Source organism: Spermophilus citellus (assembly GCF_964194105.1).
Source record: "Spermophilus citellus genome assembly, chromosome: 14".
In the NCBI taxonomy this organism is placed as follows: domain Eukaryota; kingdom Metazoa; phylum Chordata; class Mammalia; order Rodentia; family Sciuridae; genus Spermophilus; species Spermophilus citellus.
In genome coordinates, this window is record NC_138194.1 from 6,790,519 (window position 1) to 6,818,125 (window position 27,607).

General features: G+C 45.7%; 1 long non-coding RNA gene across 3 annotated transcripts; it reads right to left on the bottom strand.

Moving 5' to 3' along the window:
* Positions 1-7,050: 7,050 nt before the first annotated feature.
* Positions 7,051-27,464, bottom strand: LOC308633260. Of its 3 annotated transcripts, XR_014018733.1 has the most exons (4): positions 27,131-27,450; positions 26,551-26,793; positions 8,753-8,867; positions 7,051-7,327 (listed from the first exon to the last, which is right to left on the bottom strand). It is a non-coding gene; the product is annotated as an uncharacterized lncRNA (long non-coding RNA). The 3 variants fall into 3 exon arrangements; XR_014018734.1 differs by lacking the exons at positions 7,051-7,327; positions 8,753-8,867 and adding an exon at positions 23,272-24,608 and having other exon boundaries at positions 27,131-27,445; XR_014018735.1 differs by lacking the exons at positions 7,051-7,327; positions 8,753-8,867 and having other exon boundaries at positions 25,958-26,793; positions 27,131-27,464.
* Positions 27,465-27,607: the final 143 nt, after the last annotated feature.

The following is a 27,607-nucleotide window of genomic DNA, read 5'->3' on the forward strand; positions in this document are numbered from 1 at the left end:
TATAGGCAGTGTCTTTGACAAATATTTGAGAGAAGAATGAACTAATCAGCAACCTCAGTCCAGAGAAGGAGAGAATTATCCTCAAAAAACAGGTTTATCTATTTAATCTGAGTCCTTTCAGAATGTCACTTAACCTGCTCGAGAACTTTCTGTGGCTCCCTATGACCTCACAAACTAAATTCCTCTCCTTTGATTTCTCAGACTTTCCAAATTCATTTTCTTGACTTTCTATCACTATCCTTTGTTTTCATCAAGCAGGCTCAGCAGCCCATAAACATACCTTGATGAGCCTCACCTTCATGCCATTCTCTCTATGTGGAAGAACTCACTCTCATTTTCTTTATCTTCTCTTAAGTTCTACTTGTCCTATAGAACCAAGATCATGTCCCAGTTCTTACACAAAGCCTGTCCTGATGATTCAACCCTTCCTGAGCTCCTGTGACTTGCACTCTTGGTATATCCAAAATATCAGAAACTGTTAACCTTATTTGTTTGTTTTTGCAGTGCTGGGGATCAAACCCAGGCCTCATGCAGGCTAGGAAAGTCCACAGTCCTGTGACAATTAACCTTGAAAGGACCACAGAGATCACTGATTCAAGTCTGAGTCTGAGCAACCTCTATTATGTTTACCAAACTCTAGTATCAAGTAGCCGCTTCATGGCTCATACCTCATCCATATTCCTTCTATCCTGTTTTTGACTCAATATTTTTCTTTAAATCAAAGTACTATTTTTGCTCAAGTATGTTTATTTTAAAAATACTTTATAGCACTATAGTAACAGAAAAATCAACTTTCATTTACCAAAAAAGAGAAAGTAATTATAAAAAGAAATAAAATAAAAACAATGTTTTTTGATTCTAGTCTGCTAAGAACTTGAGGTTAAGACCTTCTCTTTCTTTGTTAAAAATGGAAAGAGAAACAAGTTAGAAAGGTTTTAAAGATACAGTAGCACCAAACTGAGGCATTCTCTTTGAAAAAACCTGGAAGAATCAAACAACCCAAATGCCAATTAGTGGGAAAGTAATATCTTTTTATTGTGATAAAATACATATACTGTAGGGCTGGGGATGTAGCTCAGTAGGTAGAGCACTTGCCTAACATGTGCCAGGGCCTGGGTTCAATCTCCAGACACACACACACACACATACCATAAAATTTTATCATGTTAACAAAAAGATTCTTTCCCCCCTGAGATAGAGATCTCGCTATGTTGCCCAAGCTGACCTCAAACTTGTGATCATCCTACCTCAGTCTCTGGAATAGCTGAGATTACAGGTGTGTCCAGCTCCATGTTAACAATTTTAAGTGTACAATTCTTGGCATTAATCACATTCACGCTGTCATGCAGCCATCACACCTCTGTCTCCAGAACACTTTTTGTCTCCCCAAACCAAAGTTCTGTACCCATGAAATGATAATCCCATTCTGCTCCCACATCAGCCCCTGGCTACCACCATTCTACTTCGGTCTGTGAATTTGATTATTCTAGGAACCTGGTATAAGTAGACTCATATAGTATTTGCCCTTTGACAAATACTATATGTGACAGGCTTATTTTACTTTACATAATGTTCCCAAGAGTTATTCATGTTGTAGCATGTGCCAGAATTTCCTTTCTTTTTTAAGGCTAAATAACCTTCCATTGTATGTATTCACCACATTTGGTTCATCTACCAATCTCCTGCTGCGTGCTTGGGTTGCTTCCACCTTTTGGATACTACAAATAATGCTACAATGATTTTGGGCATATGCAAAGTATTATTTTTTACAATAGCCTGGACCTCAGAATATTATACTGTAGTCAAAACAAAAGAACTTATGTGACATGCAACAATATGAATGACTCTTAGTAATATAATATATTATGTGAAACAGCAAGTCAAAAAAGTTACATGGAACCTGATACTTTTTCCACACCAGTACTAGGGATTGAACCAGGGTGCTTTACCACTGAGCTACATTCCCCACCCTTTTTATTTTTTGAGACAGAGTCTTGCTAAATTGCCCAGGCTGCTCTTAAACTTATGATCTTCCTCCTCAACCTCTTGGGTAGCTGGAATTATAGTTGATACCATTTAAAAAAGAATAAAAGTTAAAATTTAGAATATAATTTAAAAATAAGTACAAAAAATATTAAAATGAAATCAAAGGTATGATTAACACTGGATTCAGGATGCCAGTTGCCTCTGGTTAGAGGTAGGGAATACTTTGGGGGACCACATGTTCAGTTGTCAGTTATTGTCAAGACTCAAGATATCATTTTGGGTGATAAAATCATGGCATGCTTATAATATTATTTTTAAACAAATAGTAAAGAAGACTCACTAAATCTATAATAATAAAGTGTCCCATGAATTGAGGAATTTGATTAATCCTGTTCTGTGAACCCAGGTTCCGATGGAAGGGAAAAAAGGGATAGAGAATTGACAGGGAAAAAACTTTCTCACTGTGAGATTCAGTGTGATTTAACATCTTGTCAATGCACCATCGAAAATCACCTGGAATCCTGCCAGAAGTCCAGGTGCCACTCTTGGATTAACAACTCTGAAATAGAAGCTGCCTGTCTCCTCTGAGGTCTTGCTTACCTCCAACACAAGGGGACTAGAAACTTCTGGAGGCACTGGCCTGGACAGATTCTTGTATCAAGAACCCTTTGCCTGGAGACAATTCCGCTTCCTGCACCTTCTGCCCACTGTCCTGCTGTCCTCTTGGTGTCTGACACAGGCTTGGGCACACATGAACCTAAAATTTGCATATTAATTGCTTTGTGCTTGAGCCTCTTCCCTGGATCAGAAGATGAGGCAGAATTGTCTTTTTTTTTAATATTTATTTTTTAGGTGTAGTTAGATATAATACCTTTATTTTATTTATTTATATTTTTTAAATGTGGTGCTGAAGATCGAACCCAGGGCCTCAAACATGTTAGGTGAGCACTCTACCACTGAGCCACAACCCCAGCCCTGAGGCAGAATTTTCTACTGAAGAAAAAAGAATCCCAAATTTGTCTGGGACAGGGCCTTGGTACCAAGTAAACTCCATTATTTCCTTTGGGAGGAAATTAGCATTTTTTTATATTTGTTTTTTTCAGTTGTAGGTGGACACAATAACCTTTATTTTATTTTTATATGGTGCCAAGGATTGAACCCAGTGCCTCACTCGTGCTAGGCAAACACTCTACCCCTGAGCCATAGCCACAGCCCAGAAATTAGCATTTTTGGTAAAAATGCTAAAGTAATTTTTATGATAAACTTCTAATGAAATTCAAATTTTTTTCTTAGAAACCAGTTTCCCACTACCCTTCTGATTATAAGAGTTTGATGAATTTTATCCAGACATTTGTTTTATATGTCCACTTTAATTAGTCTAATTCCTTTTCTTTCCTCTAAGCGTGTCTCCCAAGAGGTAATCTTAAATTGGCCTCTTATAGGTCTCTGTACTTGCAGCAAGACTGAAATAAAACTTTGACACATACTCATAAATAAATAGTCTAAAAACCCTTTTATATGTGTAGTTTTTTTCTTTAACATGGCTGAATAGTTGAAGGTGGGCTGGAATTTCTTAGCCATATTTTAACTACCCCCCCCAGCTGGCATTAACAGAGGTTGCTTGGTGTGAAATCTTTGGCCTGATCCTGTGGGGTCCCCTCTCAGCTCTGTCAGCTACCTTCTTCCCCCGCAAGAGAGTCCCTGGCTTTGGGAGCCTTGGGCAGGAGGGGGAAGGGGAACACATAGGCTTGAATATATCTCCACAAAACCTCACTGATCCTCAGAACTAGGTTGGAGGACTCTCACCCACTCTTCTATATCTGCTGGTCAGAACCAGTTGCTGGGGTAGGGAGTAGACATTCTTTGGGTAGAAGCTGACTCTGGGCTTTCTACCTTCCTTTCAGGGGCAGAGATTGGGGAGGAGCTGGGAACACCAGACTCCAGGTTATGGCTTGGCAGTCAGTCCCTCAGTTTGGCCCTCATCCAGATCAGAAAGGAGCCCCCATCTCCCATTGGACACGGATTGTCTCCAGGCACAGCTGAATTCCAGCTGCTGACCTCCCTCCTCCTCTCGTGGTCTGCCACCAAGGGGCCAGCCAGGGATCACCAAAGTGAACTAGGGAGTAGGCTGCAGGTCTGGGGTCTGCAAAAGCTCTGGGTCTACATACTGGGTATCAGCTCAATCCCAGAGTCATCCTCTTAATTGCTTTCATAATTTCCTAATTAAAAATATAAATGTTGATTTCAGAAAAATATATACTGTCTATATTTTGCTAGACTTATTCCAGTCTTTTTTTGGAGGGGGGAGGGTTTGGAGATTGAACCCAGGGATACTTTACCACTGAGCTACATCACTGCCTTTCTTGTTTTTGTTTTGAGATAGGGTCTCCATAGCTGGCCTTGAACTTTGATCCTACTGCCTCAGTCTCTCAAGTAGCTAGGAGTAGCTAGGATCACAAGCATGTTACTACCATGTCTGGCTTCAATTTTTTTCCTTCTTGTATCCTAAAAATGTTCCTGTGTGATTAAAAGTTCTTTAAAAATCTTATTTTTAATTGGAGTTACTATCAAGTCCACAAGTTCCTGTTTTCTTCCACCGCAGTTCCCCACCTTTGCCAATTTTCAAATGCTCCTAGTACACAGTCTACAGAGCTATAATTACAGCTACTGCTCTTGCCAGGATCTTAGGACCTCTCTGGTCAAGAGGAGGGCCAGGCCAGGACACTGGGGATCTCAGGCTCATCCAGAGGCAGACCCCTTCAGCTGGGACTAGGCCCTGCTGTACCCACTTTCCACACTCAAACACAGAAGAATTGTAGGGGAATCTTCACTTTGGGTTCACCCACCCACCCTAGGCATGCACAAAATCATTACGCTGTCTCCTCTCCTTGCCTGGTGAGTTTCTCCTCTCCCCACCTGGAAAGTTTCTAGAAGCCTCAAAATGGTTCCTGCAATGATATCTGGGGGAGGAAGGATAAGCAAAGCCTGTAAGAAAGAGACCCCTGGTACCTGGACTTCATTCAGCAGATACAGTGGCCACTGCTCTTCTCCTTTTTCTAAAGAACTCCTCCTTTCTGGGCTGGGGGTGTAGCTCAGTGGCAGAGCACTTGCCTAGCATGCATGAGGCCCTGGGTTTCATCACTAGCACTGCAAAAAAAGAACTCTTCTAGAACTTTTTCATAGCCCCAGGTCCCTGTCTCAATTGCTCATCTCCAGGCACACAAAGCCTTTTGCAGAATCATCTCCATGTTGTTGGTCCTTGGCACACCAGGGCATTGATTGAAGCATACCAATTTACTCCCTGAGAAAATTTCTACAGACCCCAGAGACAGGTCAGTGACAGGTGCTCAGCCTCACTGCTCCATTTCTCTTGACTTGGAAAACTTATGAGGCTTTGAGTGTTGTTCCTAGATCTCCTTTCCCAGCTCAATGCAGTGACAATTCTTTTTTTTTTCTTTAAGTTTTAGATGGACACAGAACCTTTATTTTATTTATGTTTATGTGGTGCTGAAAATTGAACCCAGTGCCTTACACATGCTAGGCGAGCACTCAACCACTGAGCCACAACCCTAGCCCCATGCAGTGACAATTCTATCAAAAGCTCAGCTTGTGCAGTACTCTAAGCAATGAGAGGTCTTATTTTCCTTATGTAAGTAGGACTGGTTTTATTTTTCTTATTTTTTTCCAGTGAAAAAACAGAAGCCTGAGTCAGATTGGTCATGTCAGAGTTTGGGTCCCTGGACTGCAGAACCACAACTCCAGCTCTCCTTCCTCTATCTTCAGCTCTTCTGGACCCTGAAGAACAAGGTCCCCCTTTCTTGGTTTTTCCATACTTACAGGTTTCAGACTAAGGCAGCCTCTAGCTCTTCCAACCCCCCCAAGGTCTCCATCTACCACAGCCTCTTACTGGAGGCACTTGTGTTTGCTAATGCCTTCCCCTTGCTGGCTTGCCGTGGGGAGGAGCGAAAAGGAACTCCTCATTTTGAAACCTCTCCTAATTGATTTCTCTCTGATGAGGTGCTGTAATCCTTTTTGGCTGCCCTTACAGCTTCTCCAGTTTCTTCAAACAGCCTCTCCATATTATTTTTCCCGGCCTCCCACAGATTCCCTGGGCTCGAAATATTTTTCTGGGTTTTAGTCTTGGCAGCCATTACCCATGAGGGCTTTATGCCCCACATGTCCATCAGGAGAGCCCTACTTCCCTCCCAGATCCCTGCACACAGGTATGTTCAGGTTCACACACACACACACACACACACACACACACACACACACAAACCCTTTTCTGGAGGCCAGGGTTTAGCACATTAGGTCTCCTCCACCATATTCAAGTCAGGCCACAGGGGCAGCAGCAGCTTTAAGGATTGACTTAAAGAATTCTGAAAAGTGGGGCTTTTCTACCAAATCTATCAATGGCTTGTTGGGGGTTTAGGGAAGGTGTCAGGCCTGCTATTTGGTCTTTGCTCAGCCTTGAGACAGGTGAGCAAGGCAAACTTGACTGGGCCATCGGATCCTATGGCTAGGGAAGTAGACATCAGGACCCCAATCCTTTCATTGACTGCCCTGACTAGGATGAGAGCCACAGAGAGCAGGTAGGCTGGAGCACAGGTCTCTTGGCCCCAGACCCTCTGGAGTCAAGCTAGATCAGAACTCAGGCCTCCACCTTATCATCTTTGTCCCCTTTATCCTACCAGCTCTGGGGGATGGGAGGAGGAGATTGACTGGGTGCAATGCAGTGTTTCTGGGGACTGGAGGGCAGGGGAGTCCATTCAAATTGACAAAAATAGAACATCAGCCTCATATCATTTTTCTCAAAACAAGATTTATTGAAGTTCTGTCGGTGAAAATTGCTGCTGTGTGGAACGCTTAACTTATAGATTAGATTACTCAGTCGTGCCTTACTACATTTTTCATTAGAAAAATATTGGCTGGGAGAGTTTGACCTCATAATCTCTGCATTTTAAACAATAACCAGAGGAAAACCAAATAGAAGGCACAAGTTAACAGGTTTCCCCCCCCCCAGCTTTTCCCCCTGGGAGAGATCTGAGCGAGGGCCGGGAAGGGAACAGGAGTGGAATCTGCTGCGTGAGCAATTCCCCATCTCCCGGCCCATTCCCCAGGGGCTGTGGGAGGTGCTGGGGGTGGCAGGAGGCGGGGAGCTGTGCTGAATCCTTGGGGCCTAGGCCCTGGCAGACTGCAGCCTAGGGACCCAGAGCTCTACAAGGGGCAGCCCAAGGAGCTGTAGATCAGAGTCCCCTCACCTCTCACCTTGAAGGACAGGAGGGGCAGGAGTGTCTGAAGGAGGAAGAAGGCTTTTCGTCTGCCCCAGGGAGCACCCAACCTAAGGGAGACAAGAGCAAAATCGATCCAGAAGAGTCTATCAAAATGGAATCAAATATATTCCATTTTTATTTGACAACTGAATATTTTTTTAAAAGATCCAGAAGAATTCAGAGTACTAGGGAGAATGTGGGGCTCCCTGTGAGGCTGCAGAAATGGAGAGAAAAGGGCACAATCATCCCTTCTCCCCACTCTGAGCTGGAGAATTATCTCTTCAGGAGGTGTTTATGGAGGAGGGAGTAACTCCAAGGCTAGGCTAAGCTGGGACCTTGGAGCTAGTCTTGGGTGTTCTGATCTCTGCCACTCAGGGCTAAAGTGTCCTAAGGGACTGAGGCCTGTAACCTCCAGGCTGAAGGGAAGCATGGGGTGCTAGCTGGCTGCAGAGGAGGTCAGGGGGCATCCGGGTATAAATGGATCCTGGGCCACTTTACGACTGCTGATCCGGTTCCTTGGAAAGCGGCAGCCCCCACCCCAGTCCAAGTCTCAGTTTCTACTTTCGGAGGCTTTGGTGATTTCCAAGTTCTGACACAGTCATTAGTTACAAAGAGCAATTATTATTTTTTTTTTGGACATTAAGTTATTTTTTTTAAATGGCTCCAGGCGACATCACAGAACAAAGAAACAAAATATCCATTGCTGAGGGCCATTACCAAGTAGGAAATTTCCTTGCCAGCGTACCCCATGTTAATTTCGCTGTTGACATTGCATGTTAGGTGACCCTGCCCAAGGACGAGGGTGGATCCAGGATTAGGGTGTATCCTGCAGTTTGAGGAAGTATCCCAATCCTTGGGTTTAGGGCGTTTCCGGTTTAAGACAAGTTTAAGGCGTTCCCAGTTTAAGACCTTGGATTTTAGGGAAGTTCGATGTTGAGGATTATTGCTGCTGGAATTAGGGCGTTCCTGCTGCCTAAGCTCCTGTTGAACTCTCGTGAGATTCAGAGAGCATTTTGGGAAATAAGCCTCGTGGAGTAGGTGAATTGGGTGGCAGGAGAACGGGATTGCCCGAGAACGTGTGTGGAGGCCGGTGTGAGTTCGGGAATAAAGAATTGCTGTTTGAATCTACAAAGCTGTGTGGTGGCTCGTGATTCTGTGCCCAGCCAAGACTGCGGCAATCCATGAAAAGACTTAATCACAAATTACTAATTATTTCACCCCCCTCATCCCTCCCAAAATCGTGAAATTCAAGCCCCATGAAAAGGGAGAAGGTCCCGCGTCCATGAGCTTGCCATGGCTCTTAGGCACCTAATCCATCATGGGGGGGGGGCATTTCCTGGCCCCCTTTGAGCCCCCAGGGGAGGGGGGTAGCTGGGAGTCCCCATTCCTGACCTTTGAAGTCACCTTCTGCCCATAGATACAGCCTTTCAGCCAAGTGGGTAGGGGTAGGCAACTTGAAAATGAGTGGAGGACCCCATCTGGAGCCCCCATACCTTGGGCTGGTAATGTTCCCCTTCTCCCAGCTGGCATTCCACTCTGGGCCCTTTGAAGCCTCCTAGGCCATAGCGAAGGAGCCACCCCCTGCCGTGGGGCTCCTAGAGTCTCCAGCTGGAAAACAAATGGAGGAGGAAGTAATCCTGGAGGGGAAGCCCCCAAATCCCCAGACGTGAGGAAATAAAATGTGTTTGACACCAAGATGTATGGGAGGAGCAGGGAAGTCCAGGGTATGCACCCCTCCATAGGGTCATGCCTTCTCCAGGGCTGACTGTGGTCTCCTTGTCTGGCCCTCACTAGGAAAGCACTGGCTGGAGGAGGCATCCATCAGGGAAGCCTTGTCTTAGTCTAAGAACAAAGCTGGGGACACCAGGGAGTAAGTTTTTGAGGGAGCCAGGCTCCTTGGAAATGCCCACATTGCCCCATCTTTCTGCCCAACATGTCCATTCCCCCATGAACAACCTACCATGAGCTTAAGAGACCAGCTCAGTAGCAATGATCAGGGAGATCTTGGGAAGGATGGAATTGCAAGTACAGGGACTAGACCACTGAGAAGGAGAAGAAGGAGGGGATGGGGGGACAGCTGTGGTGCCCCCACATTTAAGCCATAATAATCATCCAGTAGGCCCTCCTCACAGTTCAAATCTCAACCTGACTCCAGAGTAAACCCAATCCCATTCATTCATCCATCTACTCAACAAATGCTCCTCAAATTCTCACTCTGTGCCAGGCAATGGAATACATTGGTGAACATGGCTCTATCTTCTTGGAGACCAGGTTTACTTTTCTTGAAAATCTTTTTATTCAGATGACCTGGATCAAAGAGAAATTCAAAGCTATGCACAGTGTGGTTATTTGGACAATTGTCCTTGGTTGTTTTCTGACTCCCCAGTCACATCACTCCCTTGAACATAGGTCTCAAATGTCTCCTGGATCTACCTTCTTGCCAGCCCTGGGCCCCTGACCGAGCTGGGAAAGTTCCTGGGTTGAAGGAAGGAAGGCAAGCAAGCAGTTATAGTAATCAGAGCCTGCTTAGCACATGCTTGTTGACACTGTTCCTGTGCCATGTGACCAGTGAAGACCTTCCAAAATATTGGAAGGGTAGTCACCATTCCAACAAAAGAGCTCAAAATCAAATAGTTCTCAGGCATGCACAGGTATTTCCTCTCCCTCTTATTAGACTGTTGTCTTCTTTCCTCTCTCATAAGCCTTTTCTAACAAAGAACATCTGGTACTATGTTGAACTTGGGCTGTCTTTAATAGATCTCTCTCTAAAAAGAGTAGTTGGGGCCATGGCTGTGGCTCAGTGGTAGTGCACTTGCCTGGCATGTGTGAGGCACTGGGTTCGATTCTCAGCACCGAATATAAATAAATGAAATAAAAGTCTATCAACAATTAAAAAAGTTTTTAAAAAAAGAACCTTTAAAAAAATAAAAATAGTAGTCTTTTCTACTGTGGATTCTCTGTTCCAGTCTCCTCTTCCCATCTTCTCCTCAAGCTAAAGAAAGTATGAGCTTTGTTTGGGTGTCACAGAGACTACTGGCTGTCCCTCAAAATTTATTCTCCTTTTCTTCCTTCAGTGATTAAAATCCCCAAGTGTTAGTGGGCATGGCCACACAGTTTAGTACTACTTTCCTAGTCTCTCTTGACACTAGATATGTCAGGTGACTAGATTCTGGCCAATGAGATGCAAACGGAACTAATGTGCTTTTTCTGAGCTCTGCCCTTAAGAGAAGGAACTGATCCTTTATTATCTCCTTTTCTTATTGGGTATAAAATGTATATGGAACTAAACAAGCCATCTTAGGTGTTGGGGTGAGCTGCCATATCTGGTTCTGCTTATATTTTATGGGAGAAACAAACTTATTATGTGTTTAACACACTGTTATTTCGGAATCTGCTTCATTTCTTTCCTTTTTCTTCCACGGGAAAAGAAAAAGCAAACGACCAAAGGCAGCACTATACAGTATGGTGTAAACCACATTTAAAAATCTTCTAGTAAACACATCAAAAAAAGAAGAAAAAAACCAGGTGAGATTAATTTTAATAACATTTTATTTAACACAATATTTACAAAATATTATTTCAACAAGTGAATATAAAAATGATTAAAGAGATAATATGCATTTTTTCATACATCTTCAAAATCCACAGTATCTTTTACACTCTCATCTTAATCAGACCAGCAGCATTTCAAATGCTGAATAGCTACATTTGGCGAGTAGCAATTAGATTGGCCAGCACAGATCTAAGGGAATTGCTAGAGGCTGAAAACCAATTAGGGACTGAGGACCATCCCTAAGTTAAGAGTAACAGCTACAGTAACCACTGCTCCAACTGCTGCAAGGAGGGCCTTTTGGCAGAGTTACCCCATTTCTAGCCAGATGCTTGGCACAGCCAACTTGCTCAGACTTCAGCTCATGAGGAAACCCCTCTATGCCTCAGCTTCCTATATTGGACCCTGGAGCAGGACTATCCCACAAAGCAAGTAGACCCCCAGGAAGATGGAGAAAGAGAAAGGAAAGCTCTCTGGTCTTCACTGCCTTCACTCAGAACTGAATGGGACAGCCATGGTGGAACATGTCTGTAATGCCAACAACTAGGGAGGCCGAGGCAGGAGGATCACAAGTTCAAGGCCAACCTCAGCAACTTAGCAAGACCCTTAGCAACTTGGTGAGAACCTATCTCAAAATAAAACATAAAAATGGCTGGGGATGTAGCTCAGTAGAAAAGTGTTCCTGGATTCAATCCCTGGTATCAACAAAAACAAAAAAACAGAGTAGACCAGGAAAGGCAGTCCCTGTCTGATCACAGAGGCATTAGCTCAGGGAAACCTGGAGCCATGGCATGTTCCTCCTGAGTTCACCTAAAAGATCAGCTTATCCTATACATTTATGGGGTTAAAGATGAAACAAAAATACCATATAAAGAGCCCATATTTACCAACACAATCCTACCACCAACTCCCTCATCAGGACAATTCAACATCTCTACCACCATCACAACCACTTCCATTGTGACCATAATGATTGTCACCATCATCCACCAATTCTACCATCACTACAAAAATTATTGTGTGTTATTGAAAACTTCAGTATCTCTACCCTCTTCAATATAATAGTTAGCAGCACTTATTCCCTTAATCACCATGGTAACACTCATTTACAATACTATGGCCACTCATCACCCCATTCCTGCTATGACCATAATTGCTACTCTCACTATAATTATCAGTCTCCCTGCAAAATTCACTTTCACTATCACCATAACAAGAAATATTAGGCACTCCTACATTTTCACCAACTTGGCATTATAAGGACACCCCTAGCTCTCTATTTTCTGTCTAAAAGTTGTAGCATAAAACCATAATTTCCACTTGGTCAAAATGACCTCTTGTAGCCCTCATCCCCCAACACCTACCTCAATCATTGTTGTCTTGGGATCAGGTTCCCATTGCCCTATTTGACCTTTTGGATTCTGGACTCTTGCCTGCCCTTACCAGTGCCATTGAAATCTGTGATCTCTTTCTGCCTGCTTGCATGTTCTGGCTTTTAGACCTCTGGTTTATATCCAACTCACAGTTATTTAGCCTTGGCCATTCTTCCATCAGTCAGAGAAGGCTTCCTAGCCAGCCCTGGGGAACTCAGCAGTGTCTTGCCCTCTTAAACATACTAACACCCTACCAACATCTTTTCTTGGATTTTTATTGAGCAAAAACAGGTTGGGCTTGTATAGTTGGTCCCTGAAGGTTGGTTTGGAACTTTCAAACCCAAAGGAAGTTGGGAAAGAGTATTTCCTGGCAAAATTCACCAACATAGAAAACCTGGTGTGTAGGAAGTACAGAGGAAGGAAGAAAGGTTAGAGGGAGTAGACAAGAGTTTTATCCAATGGAGATCATAATGGCTGGTTCTATCTCATATATTTCCTGGGATGTTCCCAAAAAAGAATTGGGACCCTTTTCTCTGTTATAGAAGACTAACAGTAGAGAAAGACCCTGCATACCCCTTGTCTCTTCCATGGACAGTGGGATCTTGGGGTTGGAAGCATTTGGGGAGATGGTCCCCCTCCAGTATTACTGATGATGTGGCCATGTCAGAGGCTAAAGGAGTTGTTACCTTTTCCCACCCCTGAACACTGGACATGGTTATTCCTATCAGCCTCTTACTGTTCCAGGGATACACAGGCATCCAGGTTTTCTACGATCAGTCAACCCCTCTAGCCACACATGGATCCCTTCCTTACATGGGGAGGGAAAGGTCTCAGATGTTTTCTGGGACATGCATCTGGACTGGGTTCAGATCTCAAAGGATATCTTGATCTGATCATCTATCCCAAAAGGAATAGGTCATCAATCCCTAGAGCTGAACAAAACTTACAGAGAGCTGGGGATGAATGGGAAAAAGGGAGTTGGATTCTGCTTTTGTGTTTTGAGAATAGACTTCTTCTCAATGCCTGGCCTGGGCTGTGTTTAAGACAGGGCCTGAATGCAGAGAAGGTAGGAAGAGAAGGTGGCTCTGTGACATGTGCACAAGAGTGCCTAGACTCTGGGGACAGACTGGTACTTGTTAATAGTAACCCCCCATGCCAGCTCTGTGAAAATGAGTTGTAAAGTGACTTAGAGAAGCCCAGTTGGAAAGAAGGAACTTTCCTTGGCCACTACTAGAAGACCTTATGGCCATAGAAATACTAGTCAGCAAGCATATCGTCAGCTTCTCTCCAACCACCAAAAACAAGGATGCAGTCCTCCCTGCTCTTACATTCATTCATCTGTTCCAGTTTTTACTATCACATGCTGAGCACTGAGCTGGACATTGGAAGATACTGCATGGACAAAATTCACTTCTTATCCTTAAAGAGCCTGTAGTCTAATCAAGTCATTGCTGAGAAGAGAGGAAGGAAGACAGCCATGGCCCTTCAGCTTGTCAAGGGTCAACCAAATGCCTGAGCCAGTCCCCAGGGAGGGCAGTGGGTGAGATCCCAGCTGGTAATAGATGATCCCAGCTATGCCCTGACAGAGACATTACCTACAATTGGTTCCAGTCATATATGGAGCCAAACAGCTTTGAAAATTGGAGGAGGATGGTGATAGAAGAGAGCAGGCCAGACCCCTCCATCTCTAGTCTAGACCCAGGATCTGTCCTGATCCTCCTGGGGAAGAAAGGTGTGGTTTCCTAAGGCCAGGAACACAGCAAATACCTTCTATTCTTTGCTCACTGGGGAAGTCTCTGCTCATACTGGGAACCTCCCAGGTAGGAAGCGTGAGGGCCTTAGGAAAGAGGGTTGAGGCCAGAGGCAGGGGATTGCCTGCTCTGAGGTCAGATTCCAGAGCAAACAGTAAGCTGTCTGCCTTTTCTGATTAGAAAGGATGGGGTTGGGGGTGGAGGGGAGGGTAAAAGGTTAGAGTCCCTATGGGCTAGGGGAAGGGGCCTCCAGGCCTGACAGGCACTCCTGAGGTGTAGTGTCTAAGCCTTTGCTGGGAAGGAGGCCAGGGGCACTCACTGAGGGAGCAACAGCCCTCAGCTTTTGCTGCAGTAATCAGAGTCCTATTAGCAGAGTCTGAGCTGGAGAAAACCTGGCAAAGTCTCTGGTTATCCTCCCTCATTTGAGAGGGAAATCTCAAATTTGAGGGGGAAACTGAGGCCCAGGTCACATAAGGACAACCACCAGCTTGGATCCCTCTTGCCTGACCTTCCTGAGGTCCTTCCAGCTAATCTGAGACAGAACATCTTCCTCCCCAAGGGAATCTCTGAACACATTTTCCCAACTGAACAACTTTCCATCTCAGTCCCAAAAGTGCCAGCATGACTGGGCCTCGGGACCATTCCAGGTTTTAGGGGGCAGCAGTAGGGTTGGCTAACCGAGTAAACTCCAGACTTTTCCCATCTAACCATGATACTCAGCAAGGATCTGGTCAGGTCTCTGACTGAGCCATTTGTTCCCTGCTCATCCCCCAACATTTTAACTTTTCTGTCCCCTTCATGCCTTCTCAACTCATTTTCTCTCTGCTTTTCTACCAATCTCCTTCATCCCACACGGATCCTCTACATCTCTACATCCTTCATATATATCTCCTTCAAATTTCTTGGCCACAGAACTCCCTTCTCAGGACTAGGTCATGGCTAGAGGTGAACTAGGGTGGTACTAGGGACTCTGTTTCCCTCAGGAAAGTAATGGAATTCTATGTCTGCCTGGGTGAATCATGTGGTGACACTAGCAGAACTGAGGGTCTGACTCCAGGTGTGGGGGAGCAGTCTGTCAAGAGCTAGCCCTAGGATGGAACCAGACAGGCTAGGCATGGGTTTCCCCTGAGTTCAACTCTAAGAAATGCTGTCAGCGGGGGGCTGGGATTGTGGCTCAGCCTAGCACGTATGAGGCTCCAGGTTCAATCCTTAGCACCACATAGAAATAAATAAATAAAATAAAGGCATTCTGTCCAACTATAACTAAAAAATAAATATTAAAATAAAATAAAATAAAGTTATTTAAAAAAAAAGAAAGAAAGAAATGCTGTCAGGGCCCATCCAAGTTCCTGGGGCCTGTGTCCCAATTCATAGAAACTTTTCAGGGTGTGAGCCAGACCTGGAAAATGAGGCTGAAGAGCACATTTCAGAGGAGGAAGTGTCTGACTGCTGACTGTCCCTCTAGCCAGCAAGGCCTATGCCTCTGCTCCCTCCATCCTGCCCCTCCTCAGTACAGAGATGAAGCTGGCCTCTTCCTCTTCAAATTTCCTCTTGTCTCCAGACCATTCCTGTCTATGGTCTCTCTGGAAATAGAGTGTTTGGAGATTGACAACGACATTGACTCATAGGCATACACGTCCAGTAGATGCAAATGGCCTTGCTCAGGCCTTCACTTGTATGGGCATATGCACTTATACACAAACACAGAAACCCCAGTCTTATTCAATAAATATTTATAGAGTAACTACTCTGCCCCAGGACCTGGGCTAGGAGCTAGTGTAACAACCATAAGCAAGATGGACTGAGACAAGTGGTCCTGGCCTCTATGATGCTTGCAGCCTAGCAGAGGAGAGGGATACCCAACAAACATTGACACAAAATGGTGGAAGACATTAAAATCACAGTGAGTGTCATGGTGGAGACAACTCCACTGGACTGTAGAAAAGAGAGCATGGAAGGCTGGCGATGTAGCTCAATGGTAGAGTGCTTGCCTAGCATGTGTAAAGCACTGGTTCAATTCTCAGCACTGGAGAGGGGGAGAGAGAGAGAGAGAGAGAGAGAGAGAGAGAGAGAGAGAGAGAGAGAGAAGGGGGAAGGGGGAAGGAAGGGAGGGAGAAAGAGAGAGAGAAAAGGAGGGATATGAAAATGTGTAAAGGGCCCAGGAAAGATCTTTGTGGCAGATGGTATTTTTTTAAGTATTATTTATTTATGCAATGTTGAGGATCGAACCCAGTGCCTTCCATGTTCTAGGTGGGTGCTCTACCACTGTGCCACAGCTCCAGCCCCTGGAGTGTGTTTTTCTAATTCTCACAGGAGCACCTCATGGCTTCCCTGGCTGGGACGAGTTCCTGTCTCCTCTCTCTCACACCCAGTCCAATCTCATGTGGTCTCAGCCTAGGGTCCATCTCATCATCACAGTATATTGATACACAATACCCTACCACAAACTTGCACAATCACACACATGCTCACATAGGTTCCAATACGCTGTTATAGACATGACTTTCACACAATTACAGAAAGTCTCACACACATACTGTCACATGTGTACATATAGCCTCAGGATTGTCACACGTAATCCTTCCGATCCCGTCACAAGGTTTCTTGCACACCCTGTCACCCACATACCCACTGCTTCACTGCAGCCATATGTGGTCCCTTACACGGTTACACATGTGCAATCCCCAACACCACACATGTACACAGAGTTTCATGTTCACAAGGCGGCCACGCTCCTGTTAGGCTTCTGGAGACAGGCGTGTGCAGCCCCTGATCACAGCTAAATGTCAGCGAGTCCCTCTCCTCCCAGTTAGAGATGAATTGTTGCTCAGGAGATATTTCATCCTTAATGCCTCCCGCTTGAACTGGAGCATGCGTCTCCAGGAGGTTACGTTTCTCCCAATCCGTCTGCTGCCCCCGGCTGGCTCAGGGAGCTGCCCTCCTGCCTCTCAGCTTTCATGGGGGGAGAGGTGGGCTCCCTCTCCCCTTACAGCCTCTCCTCATCCCTTCCCTCCCACCAGCTCAGATCCTGGCAAAAGAACAAAGCCCAGGCAGCCGCCTATGCCCCCTCCCCAGCTCCCAGCTCAGGAGATGTCCCCAGAGTCCAGGGGCCATAGCCTGGCCACACTCAACCCCCACCCCAGCTGCTAACTGCAGTCAGGGCCAACTGAGACCCTGTGGGCTAGAGAAGAATTGAGGGTACAGAGGGAAGATCTGGCATTGAGAGACAGCCCCTCTTAGGGATCTGTCTGTATCCACACCCCTCTCTGCTATAAACTTAAAAGAAAAAAAAATTGCCTAGCATGAGCAAGGCTGGAGTTCAATCCCCAACACCACAAAAGGAAAAGAAAAAAAAAAGTCTAAATGATGATGTTTTGAGGGTGAATTAACACAACTTTTTAGGAGGGAAGTTGGGTAAGATGTAGTGAGGAATTTATTATAAGTATATAAACCAGGATAGTCCAGGCGATTTAGCTTCAAAGGGCCCATCCCAGCCTTGTTTAGAAGAGTGAAAAATTGGAAACAACCTAAACACCCCACAGTAGGGATTGGCAATGGTACAGTCATCAACAGAATACCATGTAGCCATTAAAATGATGGTGTGGAAGAATGTTTAGCATCATCAAAAGGCATTCACCACATAACATTGAATAAAACAAGCAGGTTGCAAAGCAGTATGTATACTAGATGCAATGCGGTGTTCTGGACTGAATCCTGGAAAAAGAAAAGGATATTAGTGGAAAAACGAGTGAAAGCCAAATAAAGTCTGGAGTTCAGTCAATAATAATCTCTGACAAATGTACTATGGTAAGTAAGATGTTAACAGTGGAGGAAACTGGGTAAGGGAATATGAAGAAACTACTTGTACTATCTTTGCAAGTTTTCTGTAATCTAAAATTCCAAAATTAAAATTTATTAAAAAAAAACATTATATATATATGGGTGTGTGTGTGTGTGTGTCTGCGTATACACACATATATAGTGATACCCACACTTCAGTTTTTTAGAAAGTACATATGGCCCTTTTATCATAAGAGGACACAGCTATAGGTACTTTCTATGAGGAAGTAGTTCCCCATCAGGTATGAATCTGCCTGTAGCTTGATTTTGGACTTCCAGCCTCCAGGACTGTGAAAGATAAATTTCTGTTGTTCATAAGCTAGAAAAATAATTTTAAACATATACACCAAGATCTGGGAGAGTATTTAAAAATATGTTACCACTGGTAATTTCTGAGGGGTGAAATTATGGATTATTTTATTTTATTTCGATTATTTGAATGTTCTACTTCTTTTCTTTTCTTTTCTTGGTAGAGAAACATACACCACTTTTGTGATTTAAAAAAAATTCAAACCTGAGTTTTGTCACCAGGGACTCTGAGAGCAGCTTAAATGTCAGCTGCACCACTCAGCCTCCTCAATCTCTAGCATAGGGTTGCTGAAGATCAGAAGGTTTTGAGTCCAGCCATTCTGGACAGGATGCTGAACACTCCTGTTGAGCCACAAATTGGCATGACCACTTCTCATCCCTGGAAACTCTAGAATTTCAGAATCTGAAAGCCTCTTTTTGAGCCCAATCTCCCACTCTCTCACTTCACTCATCCCCCCAGCCCTGCACATGTGAGCTTTAGGTCCTTAAACCCTTCGCCTTTCCTCGTCCATCACTCTCATTCTGACTTGACTTCCTCCCTTCCTACCCTGTCCCACACCCGCCACTTTAGCACCATGCTTCCTGTAGTGCTGCCCAGCAATCTCTAGCCCTGAAAAACTTCACCATTTACTTTTCTGGCTTCCATTCCAGGGCATGCTGAAGCAGATGAAAAAAAAAAAAAAAACAGTTTGCTCATGATGCCTCAACATTTCTCTCATTGGCATTTGGTGGGAGAAACCTTTCTCTTTGTCCTTAAATTACAATTCCACATTCCATTTCAGACTTTCTATGCAAGTCTTCAAGCCCCTGCTCTCCTCCCTCTAACCTGACCAGAATGTGGAGACCATTCCTCAAGTAATGTTTCTCTCTCTATCTGCCCCCAAGCCCACCAGCCACCTCAGAATTTCCCTAGATCATCACTTACCTTTTCATTCCCTCCTGTGCCCGAGAAGAAAGAGGTCCTGGTTAAGAACCCAACTCTCCTGCGGCTTCCCAGAACTTTCTCCATCAGCAACTTCTTCTACATTTTGTTCCTCTCAGCTCTTCTTTCCCTTTCTACTAGACAGGCTTTTTGAATGAGTGGTCACCCTAATCATGTCAGTCAGGTTCTTTATCTTTCACTCTGAGGATTTGATACCAATTTCCTCCTTAAAACACATTCATGATCTTCGGGCCACTCACCACCCTCATTTTCTTCCTAACTTCCCAACTACTCCTTTTCTGTCTCCTTCAACTTCTTTCCCTCCCCTAATTTCCTGCATCTAGAGATCTCCCAGGATTCAGTTCCTAGTCTTGTCATCCTTTGCCCTCTCTCTGGCAGGTTCACCATCTCCCTGGCTTCAACTAGCCATCTGCTTGGAAGAATCTTTAACTGACAACTCTGAGTTCTGGTCTGAAATGTCCAATTTTCTGCTAAGCACCTCAAAGTGGATGCCCCAGGAGAACCTAGATTCATTGAAACCACAACCATTAACTCCATCTCTATCTCCAACAAGCCCTGCATTCAGACTCCCATTCTTTCAATCAAACTTGACACTTTGGAGTCAATGGACTCCACTGTCCTCCTTCATTATCTCCCCAACTCATTCTATCACCAGGTCTGGCCAAATTTACATTGGCCCACACCCCTTCGGGTCTCTCCCCTCTGTTCCTCTGTTCTGGGCTTCCTTTCCTGAACTATGGCATTCTTCATCCATCTTGTCTCATATAATCCTACCATAGCAATAGCTGTGGGTCCTAAAGCAGGGGTGACCGTATTCTTTATTATCCAAACCAGGAGTCTTTTGAGAGCAAAATAAAATTCTTTAAAATAACAATAACAATTTAATATTAAAAAATGATTGCAATGGGACAGGTGGGCATACAATTACTCTTCCTGAAGCACATGTCAATCATATCTGTCTCCTGCTCAAAGATTCTCTGTGAGTCCCCTGGAATTATGTTCAGTCTGCTTTTTGCTGGCATTCATGTGCTATCCAGCTTCCCTTCCACTTCCCCTTCCAGACACCCCACTCTCCTAATAAGCAGCACTACACAGTGGTCCTTGACCATGACTTATGCTATCCCCCATGCCTATGTTCATGTTGGTTCCTCTTTCTGAAACTCCTTGTCTCCAAATGTGCTCCCCAAACCCTACTCTTATTTCAAGCCCCAACCACAAACTCTCCTCCATTCCTTAGTATATTATGTATATGTTCTGCTCTCTCCAAGATGCTGATCCGTGAGTGCACACAGCTTCACTCCTGGCCAGCTCTTCACTGGGCAGCTGCTTACAATGTGGCTTGGCATTAAAAGATGAGCTGGACCAGTCCGATTTCCTCTCCTGGGAATTTGAACTGTGAAATACTGAGAGACTGGAGCAGTTAACAGAGGTGATGTAGAGTGAGACTCAGAGAGGCCGCCTGGTCAAATGCAAGTCACAGTTATGAGAAATTATGAGGAAACCCAGGAAGCTCTCATTGCCGCACAGGGGTCAGAAACTGTTATGAGCTGGGGCTCTGGAGGCGACCTGAGTGAGAATTCTGACTCCATCACTTCCTAGCTTGAATGTAAGGCAAGTGACCTAACCTCCTTGAGCCTCAGTTTCCTCATATGTAAAATGGGGGTAACAATATCAGTTAATCACACAAGGTTCTTGCGAGAATTAGTTGAGATGAACACGTACAACAGTGGATCTGACTCAGAACTTGTTAATGATTATTCCTCTGCCTATAACAAGAGTAATGATTATTAATTTCACTAGTAATAATGAAGAGAGAGGCACACAGAGAAAGGAGAGGCCCTGTGGGTTGCCCTTGGACATTACCATGAAAGAGAAGTTGGTCCCCAGAGCTACTTTTGTCCCTGTATGCTTCTGGGATCAGTTCCAATGACAAACCACGTACTTCCATACAAACTGCCCTCCTTTTTCTTGTGATTAATCAGGAGATCCTGTTTCCTGCAAAGGGAAGGAGCCCCCTCAAACAGACTGCTCTCATCCTCTTGTGTCTGGACTTGAGTTCTTCACAGCCCATGACATGGTCTGTCTGCCTCAGTTTCCTGCCTGGCTTTAAACACAGCTGATGTTCAATGTTTGGTGAATGAATAATAAATGAATAAATAAAGTTCAAACCTTTTCTTCCTTTTTTTAAAAAAAATTTTATTTCCCTTTGAGACACTGGGAAGGAACCAGGCCCTCACACATACTAGGCAGGCACTCTAACACTGAGCTATACACCAAGCCCAGTCCAAACCCTTTCCAGGGAACCTTTGGAAAGGCTGTTTTGAAGAGGCTCAGAAGTCCACAGGGTACATGATTAGGGGAGAGTTGGTCTGTGATTTCACAGCCCTGTCCCTCAACGCAGGAAAAAGGAAGGCCAGGACTAGGATTGTCCCGAAGAACTGACACAGCAGGGACCCTCCCCTTTGAGTTGAGCTTGCTCTGCCTTTTCTCATTCCCTTTAGCCTCAAGATAAGGGGCAGTGGGTGACAGTAGCAACTGAGGGAAAAGTCCCATTGGACCAGGTTGCCAACCACAGAAATGGCCAGGCCTGGCCACTTCCCCGTCCAGCCTCATTCCCTCTCTCTTCCTCATTTCCTCTATCCCAAATAGATAGAGGAAATGAGGAAATGTTCTTTGTTATTATATCTCTGTGCATTTTGTCCCTTCCCCTCAGATGCCCCTTTCTGCCTTTGCCTCTGTGAAACTCCTCCTGTTATTTATTTATTTTTGCAGTACTGGCAATTGAACCCAGGGATACTCTACCTCTGAGCTACATTCCCAGTCCTTATTTTTCATTTGAGACAGGGTCTTGCTATGGCCAGGCTGGCTTTAAACTGGTGATCCTCCTGTCTCAGGTTCCCAGGTCACTGGGTTATAGATGTGCACCGCTGTTTTGAAAACCCAGCTCAGAAACACCCAGTTGCTGGAATCTTCCCTGGATCTCCCTGGCAGGGTTAAATGCTCTTGTGTTTCCAAGGTCCTTCTGCAGATTTTTGAGTCCTGTTTCAGCACTCCAACTACCTATATATTTGTCTGCCTTCTCTTGGAGATGATCACAAGGACAGGAATTATCTTATTTATGCTTAATAAAGGATTTGGCTCCTAGCAGGCTTTCAATGAGTGTTTGTTGATAGACTGTATGAATATAAAAATAGATTAGTTCACATTTTCTCTCAGCTCTGGGATCCTTTGGGCTTGTTATTTTTTCTCCTCTTCTCTGTCTTGGGCGTTTTTTGAAGCCATCCACAATCTTGTGACTATTTCTTCAAATGGCACCGCTGCCTACTCCTACTCCCAAATAATGTCTGGTAACCACTGCAGAGTTACAGATCTGGAGCTAGTTGAAGCTAGGGCTTTGGGGTTAGGTACTGATGGGGGATCATAGGAGAATGAGAACAAGGTGGGGTGAGTTGGGGACTTGATTGTCTTCACTGGCCATTTGGGGCCTAATGGGTGGGTCCAGGTTCTCCTTCCCAGAGAGGCTTCTGACCAGGCTCCAGGCAGGGTTACCACTTGCCTGCCCTCCTACCTCCCCAGGCCCATGGCTGAGCGGCTGGCGGAGGCAGTGCTGGGCCAGCCCGAGCAGACAGCCTTGTGCGATTGCTGGCTCCAGCCGGAATGGGCACCAGTCTCCCTGGCTTGGACAGAAACGGGGCCATCTGTTACACGTCTAGTTAAAAGTACATAAAGTTGAGCATTTGTGCGCCGACAATACCACCCCTGACACCCTCCACGCAGCACAGCGCTCCGGCTCCTTGGCAGGCTTGCGCTCCGCGACAGGCCGCGCAGCAACGCCTACATGCTGGCTCAGTTGGCACCGCCATAGGCACAGGAGCTCCACCCTCCAGTGGCCTGGCCCAGCTGGGCCCAGCCTAGACTTTCAGATCCCACCTGTCTCAGAGGATGGTGGGGAGGATGGAGGTGTGGGAGGGTGTACACTGCTGGGTGACTCCTGCCCCAGTTCAGGGTGCAAATGATGCCAGATGTTAGACTCTGATTTGAGGGAACTCAAGACAGTCAGCTAGTCATGCTCCACCTGGGGAGGACAGGCCTCGTGTGAACTGTGCTGCTCTTGGCTCTGGGCTTGAATTTCCAGGCCAAACCAATTAGAAGAGTCCATCTTGTTCCCCAATAAACTCATATACTTTCTTTGAGTTTGGTGTCACCAAAGTGGCCTCTTATACAAAGAAGGGAAGAGCTTTGGACTTTGTCCTTGAGATCTTACTTCTAGGCCCTGGTTTCTGAACTCCATTTTCTGGTCTCTAGCTGTGGCCTGGACACTAAAGGTGTTCCACAAATGTCATTTCCCACTTATCATCCTCTGGTGCTCAAGCCAGGCCAGCTTGCCCATGCCCCAAAACTACTGTGGACATTCCTACTTCTGTCCCTTTGCACTGCTGCCCCCTTACTCCAACCTGGAACTCTCCATTTCTTTACTCCAACCACTCGATCCTTCCCATCCTTCAAGGACCAATTCTAGACTCAGCTCTGCCAGGTGGACATCATGGCTCCAGGAACCTTCCCCACTCTGATCTCTCATAGATCCTTTCCCCACCTGAATGACTTCTCATGAGGACTCAGTCTTGAGATCTTTCTGTACAGGCAAACTCTGGGCTGGCCCTTGCCTTACCCACCAGCTAGCATAGGGCTGGGCACATGTTGTTGGGGGAGGCTCTAGTAGTATCTGCCTGAACTTAGCTTGGTTGTAGAGAAGAGGACATTTACTGCAGAGGTAGTACTGGCTCTCCCAGTGGCTACTCTGATAACTTTGTTGGTCACAGCCTGGAAAGCAGATGGCCAGACAGACAGCTTTTAGACACTGGTTTACTCATGGGTTTGCTCAGTACATATTCATTATAAATTGGCTATGTGCCCAGGCCTGTGCTTGGCATGTAATAGGAGAGGGAATAAAAAAAATGGGATCAGATACAGGCCCTTCCCTCAAAGAGCTTACCCATTAACATGGGTCATGAGACAAACCCACATACAATAACTACAATGCAATGAACCAACCAACCAGAACCACCAAGATGCTCTTTGTGTTAGGAAACAATAGACTCTTAGAGCCAGAAAGAACCCCAAAGTTCAGAGAATCTGATATACCATCCTCAGCCAAAACACATTGTATATATTACATGAGATAACACAGGTAGAGAGCTCTTTTTTTAATATTTATTTTTTAGGTGGACACAATATCTTTATTTTATTTTTTTATGTGGTGCTGAGAATCTAACCCAGTGCCTCACACGTGCTAGGCATGCGCTACCACTTGAGCCACATCCCCAGCCCAGGTAGAGAGCTCTTACTTGACAAAAAGTGATGACAGAATGATTAAGAGGATGATGATGGTGATGATGATAAGCCTGAGATTATTATTCTTTTCTGCAGGTTCTAAACTCAACCTAAGCACACTATGTGTTCTTAGAGGAAGTTCACTCCCACAAAAGGTGGCTCTTTCCATTTTTACACTTCTACCCTCAGACAGCCATTCAAAAGGAAGAGCTAAACTCAGGCTTCTTGTTCCCTGGTCATGAGTTCCATCTCCTGGGAACACACAACAGAGCCAGGATGAGGGTGAAGCACAAAATTTAAGGGATCTACACAACAATAAGGGCAAATGCCTTCTTAAATTCTGGGTTCTAGGTGCCTGCTTTCCTCACCTTAGTCCTAGCCCTGCCATACCCTTAGTCTGTACCCTTCTTAGCTAGCCTAGGGGGGGAACTGTCAGGTTCCTCCAGTACCTTAAGCCTCCAAAGAATCTCCCACAAGCAGCCCTCAGGATATGGGTGACCTGGTACAGCCCCTACCCCCAAGGATGGGTTGATGGGGACAGAGAAGAATCAACAATTGTGGGGGGTATTCATCCTAGTCAGAGAGATTCCCCTGCCCCTTCAACTCTCTCCTGCACAGGTCTTCCTGCTGGCCTGGCCTAAATGCCAACTCTGTCTGTGCACTGGTACAAACAGCCTAAATCAGACAATGTGTCCAAATCTGGGCCCTCAAAGTACCCAGGCAGTGGGCTTGGCTAAGGAAAGTCATGAGACTGTTTCTCCTTCCTAGGGCATCTTCAGGTAGGGGTGTGTGTGTGTGTGTGTGTGTGTGTGTGTGTGTATGGTAGAACATGAAGTTTGTAGGTAAACCCTGGATGATGGGGTGGGTTGTTAGGAACAGGAAGTAAGAGGGCTAGGTGAGGGAGGGACATGGAGTCTGGAAGACAGTATCATTTTATATACTACTTCCTAGCTAGGTCACCTCAAATAAGCCTCTTGATCTTTCAGGGCCTCCATTTGCTAGCTGTACATGGGACTAACAATGACTAGGCAGGAAGGACGATGCCAGGTGCATTTAAACCAATAGAGATGCTTTTTAGGTTCATCGCCGGGAGTGATGCCCAGGCTCCTGAAACCTTCCAAGCTCCTCTCAAACTGTTGCTGCATTCATCTGCTCCCCTGGGGTCCAGCTTTGTCTCTGCTACCTGGAACCACTCCTGCAGCCTCCTTGTTTCTCTCTGGCCCTCACATATCCCCTCCCCACAAATTCTCGATTTTTTTTCGTATTTATAAAATTTTGTCCATCCTTACATCATCTTCCATCTCCCAAGAGCCCTGCAAGGGAGAAGGTGATGGACTTCTAATTTTCATAGGAACAAAGCAAGGCTCACAGAGGGTTAGGAACATAGTGGGGCTTGAGCCCTTTCTGTCAGGCTAAAGCTAGAGGAGTCCGGGAGAGACAGACTAGGAGGGGCATGGGGGCTGGGACCTGAGAGAGAGAAGGTCACGGACGTTGGGTGGGCTCAGGCACCTGTGGGCAGGGGCCTGAACTTCCCACGATCCGCCGGCAGCAGGCGCTGTGGCGGAGGCGCCCTCAGTACTTAAGAATGGCTCACACTAATATCCCTGGCTGTGTGGAAACAGCATTTTATTAAATGCTTCACACAGATTTGGTATAATAAAGATGAATATATTATATCCTTTGCCTCCCCCAGAGTGAGACCATAATAAGAGAGGGGGAGAAACAATAAACTGAAGCATAAATACAACGTAATGGGACTTGTGGCGAGGTACGCGTGGCCTGTTGGGGCTGCCACAAAGCGACCATGCGCTAGGACTTGGTACCTGGTCGCCGGAGAGCCTGACTCCAGTCCCTCCCCGCCCACCCGGAGGGTCCTAGGCTTATGCTTCCATTCCGCTCCCCAACAGCCAACCCCTCCTCCAGCTAGGGATCCGACCCCAGCGAGGTGCCCCTGGAGAGAGAGGAATAGTGGGGGAATTATCTGCTTCTGCTTCTTCTCCCTCTTGGTCCAGGACTGTCCCAAAATAGGCCCCACAGAATAGCCAGACTAGGACAGACTCCAAAGAGCACAAGTCCAGAAGGGATTTGAATTCGACCCAGCCGCTGCCCCCTCCCTAGGGGCTCGCCTGTAACTTAGGTTCCTCCTTGGTCTCACTTCTGTTCTTTCGTTAGCCCGAAAATAAAATTTTCAAACCTTTCCCAGAGCCAGGAGGGGCAGGGGACGAATGCTTGAGAATTCAACCCAACTCCTCTGGGCTTAGTTGGGTCCAAGGCAAGACTGCAAAGGCTTAAAGTGTAGAGGCTTCTAACTGGACCTGGGTTCGAATGCCCCTTGTGAGGCTGATTAGAGCCATGAGAACTTCACGTGTTTCTTCTTCTGCAAAATAGAGACGGTGAGAACTGGAGAGAAGGAGTCGAATGCCTGGCACCTCATCGGCTGTTTACAAAAGAAGAAGAAAAAAAGATAAATGAAGAAAGAAAAACAAGTAGCAGCTACCAATTGCTCTCTAAATGTTCTTTTAAATAAATCGTCATTTCAGACCTAGAATTTCCTTGAATCTCACTTGCTCCTTAAGCCCCAAGGCAGGTAAGGTTTTATATATATATAGCTTAGTTGGTAGAGTGCTTGCCTCGCATGTGCAAGGCCCTGGGTTCAATCCTCAGCACCACCACCAAAAAAAAAAAAAAAAAGTAAAAGACTTAGGCTCCCGTCACCCTTCCCTAAGTCTCCTGCCCTTTGCTACCATCAAGGCAAAGAGGTTAAAAGAACTTACCAAAATCTTACAGCCGGCCAGCAGCGGAGCAGTGTGAGGTCAAAGTGCCATCACTCCACCTCATCTGCATCTCCACAGACACCTGAGCTGCCCTGCTGAGCCTCTAGGAATCCCGGGATGGAGATTTGGCTGTCAAACCGGAGCCAACAGCGCCAGAGTAAATCCAGACTTCCCCAGAGGCCGCGGCTGCGGCCGCCATACCTCTCCAAACGAAGAAAAACGAATAAGAAATGTGTAGAGGCGGAGGGAAGATGAAGAGGATGAGCCATAAGCAAAAGGAGGAAAATTGGGGCAGAGGGCAGAGGGGAGCTGCTTCCCTGGTGTCTTCGGGTCGGGCAGCGCAACATACCTGAAGACCGGCTAGGGGCCTCCTTGCGCCTGCCCTGGACTGGAGAGCCTGCGGAGCCTGTGCGAGCGTATTGGTCCAAAACTCACCCAGGTGAGGGAGGTTGTGTGGGTAAAGGAGTCAGAGGCCGA